The following is a 27,750-nucleotide window of genomic DNA, read 5'->3' on the forward strand; positions in this document are numbered from 1 at the left end:
TGCATATTGCAATACGACGCAGCAAGGTCAATGGATTCCGAACAATCATTTTAGTTTTAGTAAATAAAGTGTCTCAGCAATTACAATGTCTTTTATTTTATCCACTCCTGACCTCTACAGTGAAATATTAGAACTTTTCTATTACGAGCACATAATTGTATCTGGCGCCATCTATCGAATTTCTGTAATACTAACAAGACGTTGACATAGCTATCTATAGTGTACTGTAATTTATACAACCTAGCTATCAAACGTGCTAAGTTCAGTATAGCACGATAGATGGCGCTGATTTAGTTCTTGTTGTTATTCATAGATGGAGCTGTAATTAGTTACAAAAAACCAGCTTTGTTCAATCAAATAATTATTTATTTTATTTTAACGCTAGATTTAGAACAGATTTATACACTTTTATAAGTATCTTATTTTATTTATTCATTGTAGCGCCTCTAGCGGAAAAAGACCGTAAAATGTCTGATTCTAAGTTGAATTCAAGCGAGGCAAACAAAACAAAGTTTAGTTAAATCGCTCATCGGAGTCAGTCAGTGACCGTATGGGATTGTAGTAGGAGTGCGGCTGCGCGCGTTAAAAATATCTCTCCGCTACCGCCGATTAATTAAAAAGAAAAAGAACACAAAGTGGTCTATTAAAAAAGTTCTTTTAAAAAGTGAAAAGTTGCCAGTAACATTGTGCGCTTTTTTAAAACGAGTTTTAATTTTCTAATTGTTATTTTGCTGTGGATTCGCGGAATAGCTATCGTGTGTTGTATTGTTTGTGACTTCGATGTTGTATGCTTAGGAGGATGTTATTATTCCCGCACACACCTTCTAGGAAAGAATTTTGAACTTTAATGGGATTCACGTACTGGTGAGTTTGAGCTTTTGAGCTTCTGACGCGCATAACGACTGCATTTGAAATAAGTTGGTAGGTACCTAGCTAGTTAGGTAGGTATGTAGATGTCTACTAAAAATATTTTTTTAATTTCATTTTCTATTAGGCATTATGAGACCAGTTCGTTAGCATGGATATTCAATTAAAAAGTCATTATCCTTTGAGTCATTAAAATGTAAACAAAAATGTGGTAGGAATGGCAAAACGGTTTATAAAAAATACGTTTGCCAGGTGTAAATAATAGGTACCTACTTAGGTCTTAAAAAAAATAGATAGGGCACATTTAGATACCTACCTATTATGTTTTTTTTTCGTAATAGGTTATTACCTCGTGAATTGTCACGATTAACAATTTTCTTAATGTGAAATTAACACATCGGCGAATAATATTAACATAATAAAAAGATGAGAAAACTAATTTCGTAATTCACGCCCAATATTTTGGCGGCATATTTTATACATTGGCTTTTGACCTTGCCTGCAAGATCAGCACCCTTGCCAAACCGGCATTGGATGAGATCCTCTTTTGTTTTGCAACTTTTTTTACCAACCTTGAGGTGCACAGACGGCGCAATAATTTAAAAATTAAAAAATAAACAAGCGAATCGCAATTGTATGCCTCTCTGAACATGGATCTTCCTTGGTGAAGTTTTTTGTTTTTATTATTTTGATTCCGTTGCTTTTTTAAGACTAAAGTTGGCTCATCTGGAACGGACACAAAAGGTACCTACCTACATACATTTGTTATCTAAATACAGCCTGAAACTATTGTTTATTTTTTAAAGTTTTTAATGTAGTTATAATGTCTAGAGGACATCGGTAGGTAAGGTACCTATCTACTTACCTACTTACTTAATACAAGTAACCTAGGTACCTACCTAATGTCACTATACCTGCGTACTATAAATCCTAGATTTGCTTAGAAAAAATATATCGCACTGCTTAGTACGATATAAATACCTATATTTATCATCTTATTTATCACTACTAATAATAGATAAAATAAGAGATTTAAATAATAAGCTTAATTAAATCAATGAGTAGGTAGGTAATTAATTAAATTTTAGGTTTGAATTTTAATAATCTAACGAATACTTTAACAACAAAAACTATGCATAGAATATAAACTAAGTTAGTAGTAGGAGTAGTTTTTTTTTATAAGAATAATATATACCAACCAAGTAGTGTTTAATTTAGGTAGGTAGATACCTACGTATTGTTTAAAAATAACTACTACTGACCTAACCAGCTACAAATTCAAACTGTTCTAAGGAAAAAAGAACCAAAAAAGATCAAACACGAAGTATCCATTTCTGAAACACGGGAAAAAAAGAAAAAATAGAGGCACGTCTCGACTTCTCGAGTAAAACATTTCGCCACTTCCGTAGTTACGGCTATTCTCAAATTCTTATCTGATCTTAATTGACGTGTTTGAAATGGTTTAAGTAATTTACTTGACGAATAATACCTATCGTCGTCTTAAAGTGAAAAAAATATGCGCTTTTTTGAAAAATCACACTCGGATACGATTTTTGTTAACAAAATCGCAATAGACAAGTTCAATCCACAGGTAAAAAATTGTGGTCTAAATTTTTACCCGGATTGAAATTTTAATTCAAAATATTTTTATTATTTCAGACATTTACACACCCATATGAGTTAGTATGACAGAAAACTTAATAGGTAGCTAGTGTTAAATAATTTGTAAAGAAGAGCTGGGTTTCGGCAATAATGAGCCTTTGTCCTGTGCTCAAGATTTATTTATTTATTTATTTGTAAGAAGTCGAAGTTTTGTTTAAGAAAATAGGCTTATATAAAAAGAATTGTTATATTTGGATCAGGGGGGTTAAAATTGCCACATCGAAGCAATTCATCTAAAAAAGCAATATTTCAATTTGACATTTGCGTTTAAAAATGTAAATGCGCAAAGCAATCAAATGTCAAATAGCAATATGGCTTTACAAATACAAATACAGATACACTTTATTGCACCAAAATAAAAAGAAATAATTACAAAAAGCTTTCTTAGATGAATTGCTTCGATGTGGCCATTTTAACCCCCCTGATAAGTATGTACTTATACTTAGAATTATGTTGCTACCTATATTTCTTCTCTTTATTTTGATTAGATTAATAATGGGTGGAAGATGTGTTGTGCTTAAGTGTAATAACAAGGTTCATCATTTATACCCTTTTTTATTCCCAAAAAATTAAATTAGAAGGTTAAACGAAGACAAGACCTGTACAGCGCCATTTAGTTCGTATTATGGCCGCCTATTGTTCAAAAGACCAAAGTTCGATTTCCGGGTAAGGCTTACAACGGGCTTTCCGGGTAAGGCCTCAGCGGTCCCCAATTGCCGGCCATGTAGTTTATGTCTACGCGGCAAATCAACAATAAGTCTCGTCAATAAAAAAAAAACAAGAAAAGATAATATTTCGTAAACTATGGTAACTTCAACGCAATGCAAATTAATGACAACCTGAAACCCGATACTACTAAAAGTAGTAACGAAAAGGGAAAAACAGATGTTGCAATATGAATCTGGAAACGTCGATATTGTAAACTAATATAATTTAATCACGAAAGTAATTCTTTCTGTCTGTCTGTTACGCTTTTACGCAAAAACTACTCAACTGATTTTGATGAAATTTGGCACCTACAGAGATGGATCAGAAGAAGACATAGATTAAACCTTGGGAAAGAACATGGAAAAGTTTTTTTTTAATTATTATTTAGTGCTCACCACCTATCACGTTGGTCTAACAAAAATCTCGGTGAGGTTTGGGTACTTAGTTCATCTTGCGTTATATTACCTCTTGCTATCCCAATTGGATATGTCGTGAGCTTCTTCTTCTAACGTGTGGGCTGTGAGGTGGAGTACCAACCTCATCAACCCTGGGTTACTACTGAGCCGCCAAAGGCCCCTGACATGGCTCATGTAACGAATACTTACATCAGTATGTAGTAACCGGGACCAACAGCTTAACGTGCCTTCCTCCACGGATCATCTTACTTTCGGTCAATCAGGTGATCAGCGTGTAATGTCCTAACCAAACTAGGGACCACAAAGTAATTTTTGTGGTATGTCCCCATCAGGAATCGGACGCAGGACCTCCAGATCGCGAGCCCGATGCTCAAGCACTGGGCCACGGAGGTCGTTAGCTTGACGTGAGTTTTTGTTATGTTATTATTTACGGGTGGTATAAACATGCGCGATAACTGATATCCACGCAGACGGAGTCACGGGCGGTACCCTAGTTTATACGATAAATAGCGATTTTTAATGCAAAATATTGAAAGAAGTTTGAAAGGGAATCGTGCCTTCGATCACAAGGTTCCATTGACAAAATCGTGACAAATGTTTAACAAATGGCAGCTTATAGTCAGAAATCACGATTGGACCTTTTGTTGTCTGATTGTACCTACAAGTACAGTCAGCAACGTAAATCAAGACACATTGATATTTTTAAAATTCATAGATATGCATTACATAAAACACATGTAATCAAAATGCAACTTGCAGCCACTTTATTTACCAAAATAAATCAAACTATCACACACCAAAAAAAAAAAAAGGAAAACATGAAACAGTAGGAGTAGGGCCCTGTGCTGGGAGGTTTTCTGGCCACGTCTTTCCCTCAGCGATATAGCTTCCCTATATGGTAGTAGTTTTACAGCCTGTTACGTAATATGTAATTTATTTTTTGACGTTCCAAAAGCGCTAACTATGTAAGCCAATTTTGAAGAATAAATATTTTTGAATTTTTTCACCATCAGCGCCATCTATATTGGTTCTCAGGAACGTAGCTCAGAAAGTCCCTCATTCAAACCGTTCTATGGAACAGAGCAAGATTATGAAACGGTTTTTTAGCACTTCGGTGACAGAACACTCCGTAAACGAGTACCGTATCTGTAGAAAATGCAGCCTGTCGACGTACCTACGTCAGGAGTGCAATATAAATAAATTCAGTAAATCTTTATTTAAACATCTTATGCAAAAGATCTCGTAGCTTTAAGTTAAATGTAAGTATTTTAAAACATAATAATTTTAATCTAACTCCCACACATTAAGCGAACTCCACTCCCACAAACCGAGGAATTGGTTTTGTGGAATTATTATTGTACCAATATTTTTTGTATCCCTATAAAAATAGACACTTTACTTACTTACTTACTTTTAACAAACTTTTCCTCTCTTAACACAGTCAATCAGACAAAAAGATCGCGACAAATTCAATCATGGCAAAGTAGGTTAAAAGATCAACAGCCAATGCGTCGGGCGACGGAAGGTCCAATTTAAGCATATGAGGTCAATTGCTACTGGACTTGTCACTTCCACTGGAATATTCGAAGGTCAATGTTCCAGAACAAGTTAGATTTGGCTTATACTTTAGCTTACGTAGAATTATTCCTTATTCTATGCTTATACCAGTTTGACTGATCGTCAAAGTTTTTTGCTTATGCAAAAGGTGCATGGCTTATGCTGCTTTTTGTAAAATGGCAACACATATTTCAACCAGCCCATTTACAAGTTAGGCCACATACCTCTCTAAGTCTATTTTTAGCATTATCAAAATTCATTTTAATGCTGTTTTCAATTTGGATTACATTACGACTGTAGGTCATTCATGTTTTTGTGCGGGAGGAAATGACTGACGTTTGCGCCTGGCCTGTAGAAAAAAATAAAAAACGTTTCATGATCATCAATTTAAGAGCCACACTCTTGTCGGTGCAGCATTTTCCATGCTACTTGTTTAGGGAAAAATAGGGCAGTGGTTTCCCTCTTGCCTTCCGCCCCGCAGTACTCTGTCTGACGCGAGTGGGATGGCGCCCAGGGTAGTCTATTACAAAGCCATACTACCAGCCATACGTTTATTCCACTACAATTATTAGATTAGGTAATGATATTTTAAGTTAGATATCTAATTAGTTCATCACTTTGGAAATCCCCTACCTATTTGACGTTTTACACAAACCACTAATTAAATTCAAAATTCGTAAAATGAAACAAATACTTACTTATTTAAAAAAAAAGATAATCGCATCGAAATCTTCTGTCGCGGAAGGGATTCGAAGCCGGACCTTTGTATTTCTTCTTATAGAGGTATAATTACAAATTGAGTAACAAAAGGAAACATTAAACATAATAGATTCGTTAACAAAGACTCCAAAGTGAAGATGATACCTAGTGGTTGCAAAATAAGGCTGACCTTTAGATTTTCATTTCAAATGCATTACCGACGACTAATGGTTCGGTATTTACCTTACAACGGCTCAAGGCGAACTATTTGCCATCTTTATGCAGAAGGTTGTCAGCAAAAGGGTTTAAGGTTTCGTTTCATTCAATAAATTACTCAATAATCTTCTTCTATCGTGTGGGTTGTGAGGTGGAGTGCCAACCTCATCAACCCCGGTGTCAGGGTTACTATTGAGTCGCCAAAGGCCCCTAACATGGCTCATGTAACGACTTACTAACATCAGTAAGTAGTAACCGGGACCAGCGGCTTAACGTGCCTTCCGAAGCACGGATCATCTTACTTTCAGACAATCTGGTGATCAGTCAGTAATGTCCTAACCAAATTAGGGACCACAAAGTAATTTAATTATTATAATTTTTGTGATATGTCCCCACCGGGAATCGAACCCTGGGCCTCCGGATCGTGAGCCCAACGCTCAACCACTGGACCACGGAGGTCGTCCACCTGTTTAACTGCTTTGAGTGTACTTTTGTCTACTTAAATTAGGAATATAGTGGTTAGCTTATGGTGCTAATTCCTGTAAACACCATCTAATTTTATTTTAAGTTATATCTGTCATTTTCTTATCCGTCGAAAAGGAAAGGGACGCGTAATCGACAAGCATAAAAGTTATGGAACACACGTCAATTTTAAGCACAAATCTAAAACAACCGTCTAAATTTTTTACACTGGCCAATAACCCGACAGAATTATCCTGACTGCACACGTCAAAAGGTTTGCATACTAGCGAGATAATTGTTTGATCCGCCCGGGTTATCCATTAATTTACTCATTCTTTCTAAAATTAAGAGCTGTCAATCATCCGTCCCTTTCCTTTTCGGTGGTTAATAAAATTAGATGGCGTCTGCAGGAATTAGCACCTATGTCCAAGTATGTTTAGTGTTAAAAATATTAAAGCGTTTTCCTTCTACAGTGTATCCGAACAGAATACACAAACAACCGAAAAGGTAAGCAATATTTAGCAGCCTCCTTTTAAGGTCACTCGTTGAGTCCTGGGGTTACCGAAATGTCTGTCAACGGCCGACCTCAACAATTCGACAACCAAAATTTCAACAAAATGTACCTTACAACATCCCAGACAGGGTTCGTTTTGTATTATCCTCACAAATTATATAATCAACATGTGGCCTACTGTAGAATGACGTCATAAAACGAGTCTTGAATTCTAATCAACCGTTGAAAACTGGTTACCAAAACCTTGCCTTTTTTAATGACTTTATATGGTTTTGTTTTGTGCTTATTACTCTGTTAGTATTGACATTCTGTTAGGTAAGTATCTCATTTTGTATTATAGGTTATTACTCATAGACCTGGGGGGGTTTTAAAAATAGTCACATCGAAACAATTAATCTAAAAAGCAATATTGCAATTTGACATTTGCCCGTATAAAAGTAAGTGCGCAATGCAAACAAATTAAAACACATAATAACGGGTTCTTACCGCATTTAAAGTAGGAATATGAGACTCCCGATATTTCGACACTGTTGCAAGTGCCATGATCCCGTTATTATGTGTTTTAATTATGATAATAGCCGCGTAAACTTAAAATAATGCAAACAGATGTCAAATAGGAACCCCCCCCCTGGTATAGCAAATTAGACAACCAATCTCTGTAAAAAATGTGTCCACGGCGGATCTTGTCACAAGCATCGTGTAACACTGCACAACCGACATTGCACTTTATTTGGACATCCATAACATCGTCATTTGATGGAACGAACTTATACTATCTACATAACTCAATGTATACGTATCTACAAGACGGCTCGGACGCTTTTTTTTTAAAGTCCTTAGCGAATGTGAGTCTATTTGTTTATAGGGTGTCAGTGTTATTAACAGTAGGTTTTATTAACAGGATAATTAACACACGATCAAAGGTAACTAAAAGGCAACCAAATCAACCGGATTTTCCATGTCCCTGAAGGCACAGACATAAGTTCTCGACTATATTCGATTGGCGTAATCGGAGGTACCTACCATCCATCGCAAGATAAACTAAGTACCCACACCTCACCGAGCTTTCTGTTAGACCAACATTACACACCGGACACTTCATACAAAAAAAAACCGCATTAAAATCGGATCATCCGTTTGGGAGCTACGATGCCAGAGACAGACACACACACACACACACACACACACACACACGCACACGCACGCGCCCGCGCACGCGCACACACGTACGCGTCAAACTTATAACACCCGTCGTTTTTGCGTCGGGGGTTAAAAATACTTCGTTTTTGACAGACACTAGACATTGACGTTATCGTACACGCGCGTATGTGTGTGTGACGTCTGACGCCATACGATTCTAAACTAAACTAAACTAAAGTAATACTGAAGGGGGTGAGGTAAACCTAGCTGAGCCGTTCGTGTAGGGTGGAGATTTGCCGACCTATCCCTTCATTTCTTTATAACTAGGATCATCACTAAGTTAAGAGCCACGCTCTTGTCGCTGCAGCATTCTCCATTCTTGTCTATCAAAGACCTATTCCGCCTATACGGACTCGACCTATACGAAGTTTTAAATAATTTGCTGAAGTTTACTGTTATTATAATCTCTCCCGTGCGTGTACTTTGACTATATGCATAAATTCTTCTTTTTATTATCATTGTTACTCAAGACTTTGATTCTCGGTAGTGACAACGAGATATTTTAACGTCTTAGCTTACATATCGAAATATGTACATAAGTTATACGAATTCCGTGCCAAATAAGATTTATGCCACTTGCAACACGGCATATTAAACATGTACGTAGGTACTTTAAGTTATTTAATATTGCTAATTCTAAGACGTATTTTCTGTTAGGCAAATTCCGTCTCGTTACCTCTACATTCATTTTAATATTTGAAGACGAGTCTCAAAGTTTATTGGTTAAAATTAATGTATTCATCATAATCATCAGCCCATTAACGTCCCCACTGCTGGGGCACGGGCCTTCCCTATGGATGGGTAGGGAGATCGGGCCTTAAACCATCACGCGTTCCCAGTGCGGATTGATGGTTATTAACGACTGCTAATGCAGCCGGGACCAACGGCTTAACGTGCTTTCCGAAGCACGGTGGAGCTCGAGATGAAAACTTTTTTTTTGTGGTCACCCATCCTATGACCGGCCTTTGCGAAAGTTGCTAAACTTCAACAATCGCAGACCGAGCGCGTTTACCGCTGCGCCGCCACCGAGCTCCTCTCTGTATGTATTAATAAAATGAAATAAGTGATATGTTCAAGAATGCGTGACTTCATCGCAGCGTCTCTGGTTTGAATCTCGACTCGGGTTTTAAACCCATGAGTTTGAATTCGTGTTTGGATCATAGATGTGGTTTTCAGGATTTGTGCCCGGTTAATGGAAATAGATTCGCCCTCTATTACATGGGATTTAAACATAGCTGGCGAGGAGTGGATGTACTATACACCTCTGCCTACCCCTTCAGGGATACAGGCGTGATGCTGTTATCATTTGGTACTGGTAAAGTCATGAGCAATATAATGTACCCACTTTAGGACTCCGTCGCACTAACATATTTGACATTTAGTGAGACTTACAGTTCAATTTGTCAAAAAAGTTAATGTGACATGGTAACAAAGTGTATACATATTAATGCTCGTGACCGTACTTCACTAGGTATTAATTTCGACGTAATTCGGCGACAGTAGGTACTATAATTCTAAATCTTATTATTCAGTGAAGCTTGTATCTTCCGATTAATATTGTGGAAACGACGTTGATATGTTTTCGCTTCGTGGTTATAACGTAAACAAATACTCTACACAACTGTTACTACTATAGCAAACAATAGTAAAGATGAAATAATATATAATTATCGGAATATGACGACATAGACATTATTTTAAGCAAATAATATTAGTCTGGCGTAATAATAGAATCTATCCGCACTGAATTTGAAAATATTAACACTAATCTTACCAGAAAGCAAAAACATTTTTTCAACGTAATTGTCACGGATAAACTTATTGGAGGTCAATCTAATATTTTTGAATGACAATTAACTGCAACAGCAACACATTTTTTAAATCAATGTTAAAACATTACACTTTATGTATTAACTAGTGGAACACATTTAATACCAGACATTTTCATCATTTAGGTAATCATTAATCTTTTAATAACACTAGGTATCCAAAAGCAACTTCGCCAGTCCCTAAAAATAACTTTACGTGTATCCCTAAGAAGATTCGGAAGCCACGTTAAACCGTTGGTCCCAGCCCGTTCACCGATGTAAGTAAGTAGTCCTTACATGAGCCATGTCAGGGGCCTTTGGCGGCTCAATAATAACCCTGACACCAGGGTTGATGAGGTTGGTAATCCACCTCACAACCCACACGATAGAAGAAGATTCCACGATCGTCTCTTGAGTCTTAATTTATGTAAATGCCAATTTCCATCCAAATCGTTCCAGCAGTTTAGTCGTGAATATGAAACGAATTAGGTCAGAAACATACTTTCGCGTTTGATAATATTATTAGTGTGATTGTATATTCACTAACGTTATCTGTTCCTTAAGAGAATCTTCTTTAAGTGCAGTTTCTGTTTCTACCTTGATCAAACCTTTGCACTATCGAGCTAGAGAGCATCCTACGCAATTTCTACCAAAAACCTGTTTACACCATCAACCTGTCAGGAGAATTTTAAATTATAAACAAGCTTATCTCTACGTATAGTTATATTGTTTCTTTTTTTGACGTGACTTATCGTGAATTTGCCTCGGATAGCATCATCTACTCGGCCGGAAAGCACAACTACAGAATTTAAATAACAAATACGTGTTATTCCTTATTATGGCTCAAATGAAGCCACTTTTCTGTATTAACTATAGACTCGTAGTAAGAAAATGACTCACTGCACATACTACTAGACACGTGTAACAGCAAATTGTTGATGTAAAATAGCAAATTTGCTCCATCCGTTTGCCTGCACAGTTTAAAGTTATGTTATCCGAAATTACGACACACTTCACTCGACAATCTTCAAAGTAATCAACGTAGTACCACAAGGTATCATTCTTAGCCCATTAAGCTTCAAAGTGGTTGAAGTCACTAACCTTAAAATTAAGGTTTTTGCTGAATTTGCGCAATTTAAAACCTGTTTTACGATCGATCGTATAGGTCGGGCAATATAGCACGTCCGTAACCCGTTCTTTAAGCCTTGAGGAAGTTACTATATGGATATAGACATCCGCCTGTCTCACATTCGTGGCACGTAAACAATACGCGATAGAGTTAAACATCGCTGTAGTAAAAAGAGGAACTTGGTAACAGCTATGTAGGTAACCCGAAATACCAAACCCACGTATGAATATTATTGTGTCAATGGGAGATAGCTGGTACTTGTAGCACAGGTTTGACTTATTGTAAGTACCAGCAGTACATATCTGTTGATTTTGTTACTATCATAACTACACCCATATTTGTTAAGTTGATTGGTCCAATACATTTTACTTTTTTATCTAAATTAACACAGAATTAAACCAATTGCATTTATTGTGGCGGCGCATATTACACTGATGCCGCGATATCGCTGTTTCCCAAATTCTAAGCTTATTAAGGGTTTTTGTTTAATCTCTGTTATTAATAAACTGTATGCATATTCATTTATGCCTTAGAACAACTTTACATTGCTTGCCATTCACATTATTCAAATAAGTATCTGATAATAATAACTCTGCTACAATCTGCCGGATCTGCCGAATCTGGAGGATCAGTAAGTAGGAGTTACCAGTCAACCATCACCTTACGATCATTTTGACGAACATCCGTTCTGCTTCTTTGTAATTGTTTTGTGAAAATTTTAAATTGTTGTCTTGTTTTTGTGTGTGGCGTCCTTTTATAATATACTATTTCTATTCTATTCTATTTAATGTAGATCCTTAATGATTTACCTAAACAGGTCACCTAAACACTGACAGAACAAATGGTAATAATTCTTCAACTGACATCACCTTCTAGCTGTAAATAAAGACAGTGATAATCTCATTAATTACATCCGCATTTGTGGACGCGCATGTGCATGGCGGATACATCAGACTGGCATTGTTTGCGCTCGCGCTTGACACTTGAGTTACTATTCCATTCATCCAATCAGTATGAATTATGCCACTGTTGAGTGGAGACATATTGACCTCTCCGATCTTTTAGTTGCCATTGTTGTCGTCTTGAACGTCTTAGAACTTTTTGTGGTTTAAGAACCTTCTTGTTTCGTTTACATATGTATTTCCTTCCTATAATATTTATTATATTATAATATTTTTTATTATTTTTTAACAGCCTCCGTGGTCTAGTGGTTAGAGCGTTAGGCTCACGATCTGGAGGTCCGGGTTCGATTCCCGATGGGGACATTGTCGAAATCACTTTGTGAGACTGTCCTTTGTTTGGTAAGGACTTTTCAGGCTTGAATCACCTGATTGTCCGAAAAAGTAAGATGATTCCGTGCTTCGGAGGGCACGTTAAGCCGTTGGTCCCGGCTATTAGCCGTAAAAACACCTCCACCAATCCGCATTGGAGCAGCGTGGTGGAGTATGCTCCATACCCCCTCCGGTTGATTGAGGGGAGGCCTGTGCCCAGCAGTGGGACGTATATAGGCTGTTGATGATGATGATGATGAATATTTTTTATAATATTTATTCACCAACCCGCAGTGGAGCAGCATGGTGGAGTATGCTCCATACCCCCTCCGGTTGATTGAGGGGAGGCCTGTGCCCAGCAGTGGGACGTATATAGGCAGTTTATAATATTTATTGTTACCTGGAAGAAATGGCTTTTAGCAGTGATATAACCTATTGCATTATCCATGTTTCGTCTCTTTTATCTCATTACTGTATGTGTTCAATAAAGTTATTAGCAAGGCAAGACTAGTTTTGTGTTTGTCCATAATAATGTTGTAACGCTCCGCTTACGGGTTCTGCTGAACATCTTTATAACCTTCGCTGCATATTTGTGTTATCATCACCCCGTCTCATCATCAGCATTATCCCGTTTTTCACAGGGTCTGCTTACCTAACCTGAAGATTTGACAGTTTTATTACAGAAGCGACTGCCTGTCTGAACTTCCAACCCGCAAAGGGAAACCAGCCCAATACTGGTTAGGTCACATATCTCCGGAATGCATTTCTCGGAAATGTGGGTATCCTCACGATGTTTTCTTTCACTGCTGAGCACGTCATAATCATTTATGATCCAAACATGAATTCGAAAACAAATTCGACAATCATTGGTTTAGGCCTGTCCTTGATTCACACCTGCGACCTCAAGGTGAAAGAAGCAAGCGAACCAACTGGGCTACAACGATTTTGTATTATGAATTTATGATATAACTAAATCAATATCTTTAACTTCATTAGCACAATCTTTTTAAACCGATCGAGTGAAACGAGCGGATAACTAGTAATATGATGAAAATATACTAAGAGTACGCCTGCATGCAGGCCGAACACATCACAACATTGTTATTTAAATTATTATACCACTTTTTTGTATTTTATGTGTTCTCGCAAATAAATTGATTTGACTTGAGTAGAATTTAAAACAACGTCACTAGAGCATCCTAGCAGACCCTTCCTCGGTCTCCGTTAGAAAGCTCTATGATCTAGTTTTTAGTCTAAATAAGTTAAATTGTACTGTTTAAATATATTATAATAGATTGTAGTACTTGTTAAGGATCGATGGTAGTGGCTAGTTTCCAACTAGTCAAATCAGTTACTTCTACCATGAAATTGGTATGAAAAAGCAACCTGTGAGGAACAGAAAACGTGACAAAATGTCGCACTTACTATTACATTTTTCTTTATTAAAATTCATAAGTAAGTTAAATAGAAAAAAAGAAAACGTTTTTGTCACCTTTAGATCTGTTTCATTTAGTAATCAGAATTTCATAATTTATCTTTGACCTAGGAAAGTACCGAATTTTATATCACCAATTCGTCAAAATGCAGTTGTAATATCGAATAGCCAGTAAGCAGAACCCGTACTATTGAGTAACACTTGTAACTTCCAACATGTGTATCTAATCCGGACGACCTTGCCCGCACATTTCGCCCGAGCTGCCCGTCTGTCCGTCCGTCTGGTGAAAGGGACTGTCCTTGTCTCATAACACGCTTCCACACTCCATGTCAAGTTTAATAGGTCTAAAGAATGTTGGTTCTTTAAGGAAAGTTATTTCTGAGTGCCTATTGTTAGTTTTTAATCTGTTTACCACTACCGTAAATACAGCGCTTGATACAAAAATGCTACAAATGATACAAAAATAATCAGAGTAATTGACATTTACTTTCCGTCAAAGTCGTCTATCTATCGCACTAAGAAATATTATAATATACGAGATGGTATATTATTCATCATTACCCATCATTATTTTATCGAATACCTCTTTACTGTACTCCTAAAAATATAAGCTAAGTGCTATAATAAATATGTATTTAGATATATTGCATTAAGTAATTCTATACCCAACACAAAAAAAAAACCACCAGCAAAAAATGTGTGTAATCTCAAATTTACTGGGTACTTGTTTACTGACTTAAGCACCACCTAAGAATAATAAGTAATTAATAATTATTGAATCTTTCTGTGATTTATTTCAAACCAAATTATCTACATAATAATTACCTATAAAATCGCAAGTTTATTTTTCGTCATGATACATAACCAGTATTTCATTAAGTATTCTTGGAAATTCCTAATCACACATTTTTTATAATGTAAAGATTGGATTAAGACTAACGATTTCTTTATATTGTTTTCTGATTTATTTTTATATCTCTTGTTGGAATATTTTCATCGTAACGAAAACTTTGAGGGATGATTCAAACCATGATTCCGAGTTGATATCACATAAATGTAACAGAAAGCTAGGTGAAGTGTGTGTACTTAGTTCATCTTGCGATAGATGTTACTTTTCACTACCCCAATTGGGATATTAGAGATTAGGTACGTATGTTGTATGAAGTCTTGTAAAAAATGTGAAAAACGCCTAACGCGTTGTTTTTTTTTTTCATTTTATTATGACGTCATCAGGTGTGTTAATTTGTTTATTAGTTCCGTGACCAAATTGCGGTGTTTTGGTCACGTTTTACCTGACTTGTGGTCACGTCTATTACCAAACGTCAGCACTTTTATTGTTTTAATAAACAATATTGACTAATTGAGGCGTGTCTGAAGTGAGGAGGAAGACTTGACAAGGTTTTGTTGGAGTGGAGTGCTTAGCAAGTGATATTGCTTCCTATTTTTTTCAAGGTTAAAAAAAACCACATAACACATTAACTTTTTCGACAAATTGAACTGTAAGTCTCACTAAATGTCAAATATGTTAGTGCGACAGAGTCCTAAAGTGGGTACATTATATTGATCACGCCTGTACCACTGTTGGTACAGTCATGAGGCACTGCTGGTTACTGTTAACCAGTGCAATACAGTTATGTAAGAACTCGGTCAATGTCTCCAATGTCCAATAAGTAACTGCGTGAGGCGACATCACACTGGATTTTCGCAACGAAACGCCGTCCTAAATGTCTTTTTAAGGCATTTGATGGCGCTAAGGCGAGGGTTGACAGATTATTTTCTTATTCACCCAGTTGTAAGGCAAACTCCGAAGAGACAAGTAGCTTTTGTTACTGCAGTCTTCTAGGCATAGAATGGCTGTTTGCATCAGTACTGGTAACCCCCGTTGCCTAGGTATTGTTGATTATATGGCGCTTAGCTTTTCTTTTGTAACTTATTGTACATTTGCCGCAGATGGCATTAGCTACTTGGCCGGACAAATGGGGAGCGCTGAAGGCTCTCACCCGGTAGGTACAACATAGACAAAAGGCCTGAGGGTGCCCAGTTGAGCGCGAACCTCGGCTCAGGGAGTCGTCTGACAGGAAAAATATTTGAAAGAATTAATTGACCCTAGTGGGTTGATAGCGATAAGCGCTGATTGAGGGAAATCGTCGACCACGCCGATATCTATGGCGCATAGCAACGGGGGTGTAAAGTAAGGTTTTTTTACATTATTATCATTTTGTGATCTTTTACTTTTTATTTATTTATTTATTTGTACACAATAGAACACAGAAAGAAACACACAAAGAAATCAGACAGTACAGGTAAGCTTATCAACTCATTATTATACGTTAATAATGAGTTGGTTATCTTTGATTTCGCTCGCTAATAATGGCATTTTCATTTTCTAATCCTACTGACAATGTAATGTCCTCCATCATCCGAGGGGGGAGCCTGGGGTTCTGTACTACAAGCTAACGCTTCTCACAGACCCCAGTCTCTCTCACCAACAACTGCATCGAAGGGTAGTATTAATAAACTAATCTCAGCTTTGAGACTGCCCTCAAGATCACGTCAATGTGACAGTTCTCATATAAAAACAGAGACTTGAGCATGATCTTGAGGGCAGTCTCAGCTGAGATTCGTTTATTAATACCACCCCTAATCTTGTTTTATTGTTAATTACCAATTATCGTGTTGATGTGAGAGTAATAAACATACATCCGAAGGACGTAAAAAAAAATGTAATGTGGTCAACTCGTATCCTATGCGGAGTTTAACAAAAGCTTTATGAGAAACAAGAGTTCTTGTTAGTACTCGAGTTTCTGGGCTTAAGACTTGATATATTCGACTCGGGTCTCAGAAGCCTTGAGCTCTTAGAACCCAGCCATAGAGTAAGGGATAATACTACATATAGAACGGCAACTCTCCGCTGACCAGCGGCAATGCTAGGTCCCCCCCCTTGAACATAGTTTAGACTTGAATCGTATGATATCAGACGTCACACACGCAGATGCGCGTGTATGATAACGTCAATGTGTAGTGTCTGTGTAAAACGAGGTTGTTTGTTCGAAGAGTCCAGGTTGTGTCCCAGCATAACAGAATTGCGTCTAACACACCTGACTAAGAAAAAATGGCGCTCTTAAATGTACTTATGACACAAGAAGAGACCTATTAAAGACCTTCACGAAGCCACTGACAATGCCGTAAGCGTGGCCAATTATTGGTCAGCAAAAATTTAATATCGATCGCCATCGACTCTTAAAGAAGAAGACAAGAAAACATTTCTCCTTCTTTGAATTGAATAGATCTACCTATTACATTAGTGATGTTCAGAAGATAGCTGTGGTCATATACCTACCGTACTAAGGGAACTCTTGGACAAATTGGCATTCCCTACTTTTTGCTTCGTCGAAGTCGTGTAAAATAAATCAGTTAGCTAAATTTCAATAAACCTTTTATCGTTCAAATATTTTGATAACATTTACTCAAATAGTTTTGTGAAATGATAAGTTAAGTAACTAATTAATATGTGATTAAGAAATGTGGTTCAAGGCGAGAGAATGTTTGCATATTCAGTTCCATTATTCCATATCACGTCGCTGTTACAATATCATTTGTAATTGTTACTAAAACATTTATATGTTTTTTTTTTACTTTAAAATTACGTTGTATTTTGAGTAAAAAACTTTGAGGTATAAAACGTACTGAAATTTTTGGAGAACCAACTTCAATCAATGACCATAGGTGATGATTTTGCAAGTAGCGTCGCGTCATAGAATAAGGAATAATACTACGTATAGAACGCCAACTCTCCGCTCCCCACCAGCGTCTGAGCTAGGCTTACCTCACCCCCTCTCGAACGTAGTTTAGTCTTGAACCATTCTGTCAATCAAAAATTCATGATCTTGAAGAAATATGTTCTGTTTATAGAATAAATATTTTTTTAGAAACATGTTGACGTTTAAAGAAGCTAAATGTCTGTATTTGCAAGGTCGAACATAATCGCAAGACGAACAATTTATTAGCGAAGAAAATGAATTTGCAACGCAGCAAATTATATTATATTGTGCAGCAAATTTACCTATCGTAAAAGACACACGTGTTCAAATAAATATATCTTGTCGTAAAATAATAAACAATTCGTCGCTGACGTCACTAACTGACGTATCTAATTTTTTTAGTGATTTGCACCTCTTGCCATTGTTAATAAGACACAAATTGTTTTAGCAAAACATTGCAGATACGTCAGTTTGCAAAGTCAGCCACGAATTGTCCATAATTCTATGTTTATGAAACATATAAATAGGTATGGACCTCTTAGGTAGACGTAGGTTTCTGATATGACTCGTGGTTATCCTAATCAACCAGAGTTATTGAGCATACTCCACCACGCTGCTCCACTCCGGGTTGCTGGAAACTCTTTGGAATCTTCACTTTCAGATGTTTTTCGTGAACCTTACATTTCATCCGTAATGTAGAATTTCTTTTCAGTTCTTCGTCACGTTGTGAAATGACGTAGAACCAACTTCAAACTTTATGGTTTATGGCAACCTGTCATCGTACAGTAGACAACCATTAAGTGTAGAAAAGACACTTGTCTATAGAGAATGTCTTGAAAATATATCCAAAGTTAATCCAGGGATAACAATATCATTGGTGGAAGTGTTTTTACGACTTATTAATAGCCGGGACCAACGGCTTAACGTGCCCTCCGAAGCACGGAATCATCTTACTTTTTCGGATAATCAGGTGATTCAAGCCTGAAAAGTCCTTACCAAACAAAGGACAGTCATCAGTCGTCAGTTTTTCATTGGAGCAGCGTGGTGGAGTGTGCTCCATACCCCCTCCGGTTGATTGAGGGGAGGCCTGTGCCCAGCAGTGGGACGTATATAGGCTGTTTATGTATGTATGTTAGGTTATGTAACAATATCATTATAAAATTGACCTTCAACAAAATCTTTAATAATGATAAATGTTGAATACATGAATTTGAATTTGCATATATTTTTAAAAAGTAAATTAAAAAAACTCATTGTTCACTACACGTCCTATTCATACATACATAAGACCACGCCTATTTCCCATTGGGGTAGTCAGAGATCGCGGAATTCCACAACATCCTGACACACCATTTTCGGTTTTTCACTCTCATCAAAGACTTCATACATCTAAACAACAACAATTAAAACCAGATTATATCGCCCAAATGAAATTTAAAAGCGTAAGAAGACAAAGGTACGCGATATAATTAGAGTATTAGAAATAGAAAGGTTGACCCAGCGCGATTGCTGTACATTAGCTTTCAAAACAGGAAGTAAAATAAATAAACAAAGGTAGGTATATTCGTGTTTCGAAAGATAAGTCACTTTGTAAATCAAAAGCAAACTGACGTATCTGCAGTATTCTGCTAAAATTATTATTGCGTATGGCAGACAAAAATAAAATATCCTGCGTGGGTCATACATCCAGCTTAAGATCCCCTAGCCAAGTCTCTGCCGCATCCGTCACACAATAATAATAATAATAAAAAATAATAAAAATTTTATTCATCATCTTCTACAAAACTATGTAGTATACAATTATATAAGTTTTTTGAGCGTTATAAACAAGGTTTTTCCTACCTCCTAAACTAGGTCAACCTGTATTTTAGGAGGCAGAATTCATCCGTGAGCTAATAATAACTTATAAGTTTGTGCAACGAACTTATATTATAAAAATATAGATGAATGAAACATGTGTGTGTAAGTGTTTCTCTTTGTGTGTGTGTGGACAATGCAGCTCGGCTATGCCACCTGGGAACCGGTGCACTTGTTCACTATGTGAGATAGGGTTTGATCCGAGTGACCACATTCACAGTTCTGCTAAAATAATTTGTGTGTTTATTGACAATAGCAAAGTGCAAATCAGTGTCCACTACAATACAATACAATACAATACAATACAATACAATACAATACAATACAATACAATACAATACAAATACACTTTATTGCACCAAACTAAAAATAAATAAATACAAAAAGTCTCTTAATTAAGTACATGGCAAATGGCGGCCTTATCGCTTAAAGCGATTTCTTCCAGGCAACCATAAGGTGAGGTAAAATGTAAAAAATAATAATTGAAAGATTGCGTCCACTCTATATAAATTAACTTTAACTTCTCTGCTTATGCTTTTTTGTTCAGAACAAAAAAAAATAACCAATTTTTCTTCTTAATATTCTTGCGGATCCTGACCAAAGTGTTCAATTTTATATAACATATTTTTTATTGAAATAAAAACACATGGCATGATTAAAAAAAACTAGACCATGCTCCCATACTAGGCGAAGCCTGTGCTAAGTGAGTAAATAGCGAGAGTTACCAGATCATTTATGGCACTATTGGAAGTTGATTAGTTTACATACAACTTAATAAAAAAACAATGGAAAAGGTCCCTATACACAGCTATACACCAATGAAAAACCAAAAATTTGTACAATTAATTTTAAATGATTTCATAAACAAACCCCTCCGCTTGATTGAGGGGTGGCCTGTGTTCAGTACTGGGACGTATATAGGCTGTTTAGTAAAGTGACCTTTTAGTGAAGTGTAAAGTTACTTATAAACAAAAACAAAACAAATAGCTGTCACTATTTGAACAGCAGATTACTTCACACTTCACAATAAGCGGGTAATTCCGTAGGTAAATTACATTGACATAACACAGTGTTGCCACACTCGATTGATTACAAATAACCGCAATTGGATGACAAATGAAGTGAATTTGATGAAGCAATTCCATTTCAATTGGCAGACATTTACATTTTATAAATTATAATAAATCGTGTATAGGTTTTATCAGTTGGTAGTTGTGATAGCCCAGTTGGTAGAACGCTTGACTCTCATCAGGTTTAATTAGGTTTTCCAGCATAATTGAAACTTAATTTTTAACTGACTTCAAAAGTAGTAGTTTATCAATTTAACTCGTTAGTATGTAATAATCTTGTTATTTGGAATACATTGCCCTCCAGGGCCTCAAACCTCAGACACTGTATACCCGCAGGCCAGTGACTCAATCACTAGACCAAAAAGGCAATAAAAAACAACATAATTCGTCTTAAATGTAGACATACTTCGTTCTGCTTCGCCGCTTTCCTGTGATAATACAATTAGTGGCTGTCGTAATGTGGTCAAAACCTCGAAATGGTGTCTTAGACCATTTAAAGTTTAATTGTCTTTTCATAATTAGCAAGCAGAACATTATTGTTCTGGTAACATAATGGAGTGGTTTCGACATTTCGGGATTATTTGCTATTCTTTAGAGTTTTGAATAGTTCTAGGTATTCCAAGGTGAAGGTTCCGTACCATTTTTTTGCTATTGTTTGCTGCTTCGCTCGCGTGGGTATTAGATACAAATAAAATGCAATTGTAATAATTGTACTAATTAAATAAAAAAAGTTTGAAATTGGCATTAGCTTTTTTTTCTTTAGTCTTTCTCTTTTTAGGCTTTGGCTTTAGCCTTTATCATTCTCTGACTTGAGTTTTACAATAACTATTAATGCGAGTCTATACAGGTGTTAGTGACATCGTACAGAACACTGAAGGGGGTGATTGACAGACCATGATTTTGAGTTAATATCAAGTATAATTTCCTGTCGAAAATTTCATGGAAATTTCCATTTGATATAAATTTAGAATTATGGTTTGAATCATCCCTCAAAGTTTTCGTTACGATGTTACTAACACCATGTATAGATCAAATCAACTGTAATTTTCAAGCTGCACTAAACTTTTGATAATTATTTATATCTATTACACTTATCTATAATAAAGTCCGTTCACTGAGGAAAGTTTTGTCTTGCCATAACGACAAGGCAGAAACTGATCAGAGCATGAAAATGTCATATGATTCACTTGAGTCAATCCCGTATATTTTCACTCGAGCAACATTTTGTTCGGCTAATAAGCTTTTCGATAAGCGAATGCTTCTTCACTAGGCCCTCAAAGGTCCGGGACCTTAGCCGAGTTGCAAAAGATTCGCAAAACTAACGATAGATGGTTATAACATGTCACCTTATATCAATCCTAAACATTTTTATCATTTCCACTATCGTTTGCAACTTAACTAACCTTTCAGAAATTGACTAAAGACATCGGGGGGAGTTTTCATGCCATTTTGACAACAGAACCCCAATACACATGATCTAAATAATATACTTATGTTAAATAAAAGTCTAAATATAAAATCGTGCACGGAATTTATTCATAATATTATACTAAATAGACATGCACTTAATCACATAACGGTCACGTTTTAACCTTCAAAATAGCATTTTAATTCGTTAAAGAATTATGGTGATCAATTTATAACATATCTAGATAGAACATATTGCTTTACTTATTTATGTGCGCCAGATCAAGGTTATATTTGCCTATACTTTGATTACGATATATTTCGAAAAGTGGTGTAATAGCCACGACAATCGCCAAACCAGAAGTTCACCAGATTTTTGTATGGATATGGGTTGTGGGCTGGTTATCCCTTCGCGGGTTGAAAGGTCAGACGTCGAGGTCGCTTCTGTAAAAAACCATACCTTTCAAGTCTCCAGGTTAGGTAAGCGTACCCTGTGAAAAACGACCTGGTTTAGCCTGTGCTGGATTCGAACATGCGACCTCAAAATGAGTGGCAAGCATCCTACCAACTGGCCTATCACGGCTCTTCAAATCTTCAGAACTCGGTAATAGTAATAGTTTTGGAGTAACACATCTTTAATTTATACTTATTTGCCTTATGCGACTCTTAAATTTTCCTCAATATTAGCTGCTGTTGTAGCGATCATGACTTTTCGACCATTTTCGAATTAAGAATTAAGAATGAACAAACATTTAGCGCATTACAAGGCCTTGGTCACTTCGTTTTTTACCTGTTTTTAAAAACAATCATGAATTTTGCGACGGTAAATTCCACTTCTCATGGTCTGAATCATCCCTCAAAGTTTCGATGTCTCTAACACCCTGTATGTTAGGAAAACTCATTGTTCTTTGGTATTAGCAAAATAATGCCTTCGGCTCCAAAATATTGAGCAACTAGACAGTGAAAGGACACGCGTTGAAATCGATCCCGTTGCGAAGCGGTTTAAGATATGTACTCCGAGTGACTTAATCATCATCATCATCATCATCCTCATCCAAGCCGTGTCCGGCGACGGCGACTCCTATACTGTTACGGAAGTGGGTTTCGGGATTGGAAGGAGAATTTATTCACTATACACACGGTGCAGCTTCCGCACACGGCTTCGCGGTATAACTCCGTCACCGTCACTTCACTTTACGCGACACTCGAACACTGCACGAAACACGACACTAGCACTGCACTAACACTGCGCTTAATACTGCACTTAACACTGCACTTAACACTGCTTAAAACACTGTCCTTCTTCCACTTCTTCTTTACTTTCACTTCTTCTTCTTGCTCTGCTTTAGAAACAGAACTGACTCTTCCTGCTCTACCCGCTCCTTATAGTATACCCTATGGTCTCGTACTTGGGTTGTCGACTCTTTATTCGAATGACACTCATATTCTAAGATGTTCTCTCGACTCCGTTCTCAGTTGACGCGACCTCAAAGAAGACCTTGAACTCAGCTTAAAATCGGTTTCGAAGGCGCCTCATCCTTAGCTCGAGATTAATCCAGTAAGGGACGTCATTAATTTCGTTATGATGTGCGATTCACACCATGATTCTGAGTTAATATCAAGTGGAATTTTCCGTCGCAAAATTAATTATTTTTTTTAGTTTTTTTTTATATTTTCAATTCTATACTTTTGCGATGAAAATTCCACTTGATATTATATCATCCCTCTCAGTATTCGTTACGATGTCACTTACACCCCGTCCAAGTTCATACAGGTTCATACAAGTAGTTATGAGTGTTAGTGACACCGTAACGAATACTGAGGGGGATGATACAGACTATGATTCTGAGTTGATATCAAGTGGAATTTCCTGTCGGAAATTTCATTTTTTTTTTGTTTTGTTTTTAATTATTTTCATTTCCATACTTTTACGACGGAACATTCCACTTGATATCAACTGAGAATCATGGTCTGAATCAGCCCTCAAAGTTTTCGTTACGATGTCAGTAATGCCCTGTATGTTTTTGATAACCAGTCAATTCCAAGCTTCTCAAGTTCAAGCCAAAACCGCTACCGCTTTTGAATCGCACCTGCATCGTGTCGCAATATTGCCCTGGTAAGCCACAAACGGATCGTGGGTAAAATGCTATTATAATTCTCAGTCTATGAAGTAAAACCCGCAGTTTTTGTGGTGCGACCTGACATTGCTCTGTGGAATTGGAGCAGGCATGAGAAAATATCAACTGTCTCACGTCTAGTGGATTCCACTATTGTTTGATGGAAATTAAATATTAACTTGTGCGATTATTTGTCATAAGTATTTTATGTTACAATTAAACATGTTTTTCTTAGTGACTTCGACTTGAACCCGAAGCTTAAGTTCAGTTCTTTTTATTTATCTAATTGAATGGATTCAATTTAATAATAGGTGGAGTAGAGACAACGCAATCAGGCTTTGTGAGTTTGATTGAATTCATGTTTGGATTGTAGATAAATTGGGTAGTTTCCTATGTCAAAGATAAATTATGAAATTCTGATTAATAAATAAAGACAGATCTAAAGGTGACAAAAAACGTTTTGTTTTTTCTATTTGTAATTTTAGTAAAGAAAAATGTAATAATAGTGCGACATATTGTTACGTTTTCCTAAGACGTTATAGGTTGCTTTTTCATACAAATTCCAATATTCCATAGTAAATATCGTATTCCTTTTTTTTCTTTTTTTTGACATGACTTATTGTAGATTTGTCGCAGATGGCATTAACTACTTGGCCGGACAAAATTTTGTATTCCGACATTTAGTAAAAGTGACTGATTTGACTAGTTGGAAACTACTCTCTTGATATCACGTGGTTTCCAAGTTTTGTGCCCGGTTAATGGCAATAGACTCACCCCCATAATAACATGGGACTTAAACGTAACTGATGAGCAGTGGGTGTCTTACTAAATACTCCTCTGCCCACCTCTTTGGGGATACAAGCGTGATGCTTATGACGCTATGGGAAACGTATTTAAACGATACGGCATAAAGTGTAATTACATAAACATAACATAAACATCCTAGATACGTCCCACTGCTGGGCACAGGCCTCCCCTCAATCAACCGGAGGGGGTATGGAGCATACTCTACTACGCTGCTCCAATGCGGGTTGGTGGAGGCGTTTTTACGGCTAATAGCCGGGACCAACGGCTTAAGGTGCCCTCCGAATCACGGAATCATCTTACTTTTTCGGACAATCAGGTGATTCAAGTCTGAAAAGTCCTTACCAAACAAAGGACAGTCTCACAAAGTGATTTCGACAATGTCCCCATCGGGAATCGAACTCGGACCTCCAGATCGTGAGCCTAACACTCTAATCACTAGACCACGGCGGTTGTTAAAGTGTAATTAAAAACAAAAATGCTTGCACGACTGTCTTTTGACAACTTTTTTGATTAGATTTGATTTATCTATGCATGTGTTGAATACAAGTGACTTCTTCATTGTTAACAAAGTTCGTGGAATCGAAGATAAAAAGTCAAAGAAAAGAAAAAAGTAAGTAAACTAAGTACAGTTAATGTGTTGGAAGAATGTTGTAGCATGAATAGACTGATGATGAAACCAAATTCCTTACAAGCCAGGAATGTAAGGACGAGTAAAAATAAGCATAATCTTCTTCTTATCGTGTGGGTTGTGAGGTGGAATACCAGCCTCATCAACCCTGGTGTCAGGGTTACTATTGAGCCGCCAAAGGCCCCGGACATGGCTCATGTAACGACTACTTACTTACATCATTAAGTGGTAACCGGGACCAATGGCTTAACGTGCCTTCCGAAGCACGGAACATCTTACTTCCGGACAATCAGGTGATCAGCCTGTAATGTCCTAACGAAGAAGATGTGTTATATCCAACAAAGAAGTCTAGAAGCAATGATAGCAATCACAAGATTCCATTAGCAAGTCCAAATAGTACAGGATCCAACAGAATGACAGAACGCACAGTGTTATGTAAACTGGTCGGATAAACAAACCAATTCCTGGCAGCCAAGTTTAGACAAACAGCGAAGAGGAAATCAGTATAGGCCTTGCTTTCAAATGTGGCATAATTTATCAACACTGATGCGGCAGAATTCACAAGCTGTGCAGAAAATCGTCAACTGCTCAGATTTTCGCGTGTTGGAGACGGTTTTTTTTAATTTTGTTTTGGATTGCCATGAGTTGTTGAGTATTGTTGAGCATATTTTAGCGTTGGATCTTCAAGTAAAATTACTTAATCGCCAAGAGGCTGTTTCGAGAAAAAGCCGTTTAAAGTATTTTTCATAACTTTTTACCCATTTATCCAATTTGGACGACGTCCACGTAAGATGAACCTTATTTATTTCTTCATTTTCTACATCTAACAATACATAATTATCATAACATGCACTGCTATTTTATGATAATTTGGGCGCTTACGTAATTTTGCCTTTCCAGTGACGATATGTATTTTTTAGATGAACGGATCCAATATTTAAGGATTTAAATGTTTGGATTTTCAGTCATGAGCAATATCATATACCCACTTTAGAACCTTGTCGCACTAATATATTTGACACTTAATGACACTTACTTACTTAAAATGTAATGTGACATGGTACCAAAGTGTACACATATTAATGCTCGTGACCGTACTAGTAGATAATACTATTAATGCAAAAGTAACTTTATATTCCATATGCCATCTTACGACGCAAGTGCGAGACAGATAGAGCATGCGCGCCCCTTACTCCTTAGCGGTTTACGGCCGTTTAGACTAAAGTAAGACCCAGAGGGGGTGAGGTAAATTTAGCTCGGCGCCCGATACGAATTGGTGCGGGGCGAAGAGTTACCGTTCTACACGCATTATTATTCTTTAATACATGGCAAAAACTAGACCTGCAACTGTGTTATGTAATTTATATGTAACGGGAGCAAATGCACTCAAGGTCGTCTTTTGTTTTGGCTGTCGGCAATCACTCACGGTGTCAAAATCTATGTAAGTCGACTTGTGGCGAATGCGGCCTTTGTGTTTTGAATATAATTAGTCTTGCATACAAGCGCAATAAAATATATCAACGTTCATGGTAAGCAGAGACTATGGAATTCCATATTTGCTTCAATCCTGACGCACTTCTCTTGCTTCCTTCATTCATCAATCGATTCATAGAAGCATGCCGGTTTATAGTAGATCGTTAAATATTTTCCAACTAAGTATTATAGAGGTAGTAAGAGGTATAGAGGTAGTAAGTATTATAGAGGTGTTAGTACACGATCCATTTCAGAATTTCTGACTAATTAATAAAGGCAGATCTAAAACTAACGAAAATAATTTTATTATTTCTATTTAAGTAACTTATGAATTTTATTCAAGGAAAACGTATTATTTAATAAGTCCGACATTTTATCACGTTTTTCTATGACGTCACAGTGTGCTTTTTCATACAAATTCCATAGTAATTTCGTGTTTTGACGTTTAGTAAAAAGTAACTGATTTGACTAGTTGGAAACTAGCCTAATCTAATAGGTACCATAATTGGGTGTAGTTTCCTAGGTCAAAGATAAATTTAACTTATTTATGAACTTTAATAAAGAATTTTGTCACGTTTTCTTTGACGGCCCAGGTTGCTTTTTCATACAAATTCCATAGTAATTTCGTGTTTTGATGTTTAGTATTTTGTCCGGCCAAGTAGTTAATGCCATCTGCGGCAAATCTA

The 27,750-nt window shown here is 36.7% G+C and overlaps 1 protein-coding gene across 2 annotated transcripts in view; it reads left to right on the plus strand.

Moving 5' to 3' along the window:
* The first annotated feature begins 536 nt into the window (after positions 1-536).
* LOC126375536 (torso-like protein) overlaps positions 537-27,750 on the plus strand; it is a 53,823-nt gene continuing 26,609 nt past the window's right edge. For both annotated transcript variants that reach the window (XM_050022513.1, XM_050022514.1), the window contains exon 1: positions 537-864. The gene's annotated coding sequence lies outside the window, so the exon portion shown is untranslated. The remainder of the gene's footprint in view (positions 865-27,750) is intronic.

Source organism: Pectinophora gossypiella, chromosome 19 (assembly GCF_024362695.1).
Source record: "Pectinophora gossypiella chromosome 19, ilPecGoss1.1, whole genome shotgun sequence".
NCBI classification, from domain to species: domain Eukaryota; kingdom Metazoa; phylum Arthropoda; class Insecta; order Lepidoptera; family Gelechiidae; genus Pectinophora; species Pectinophora gossypiella.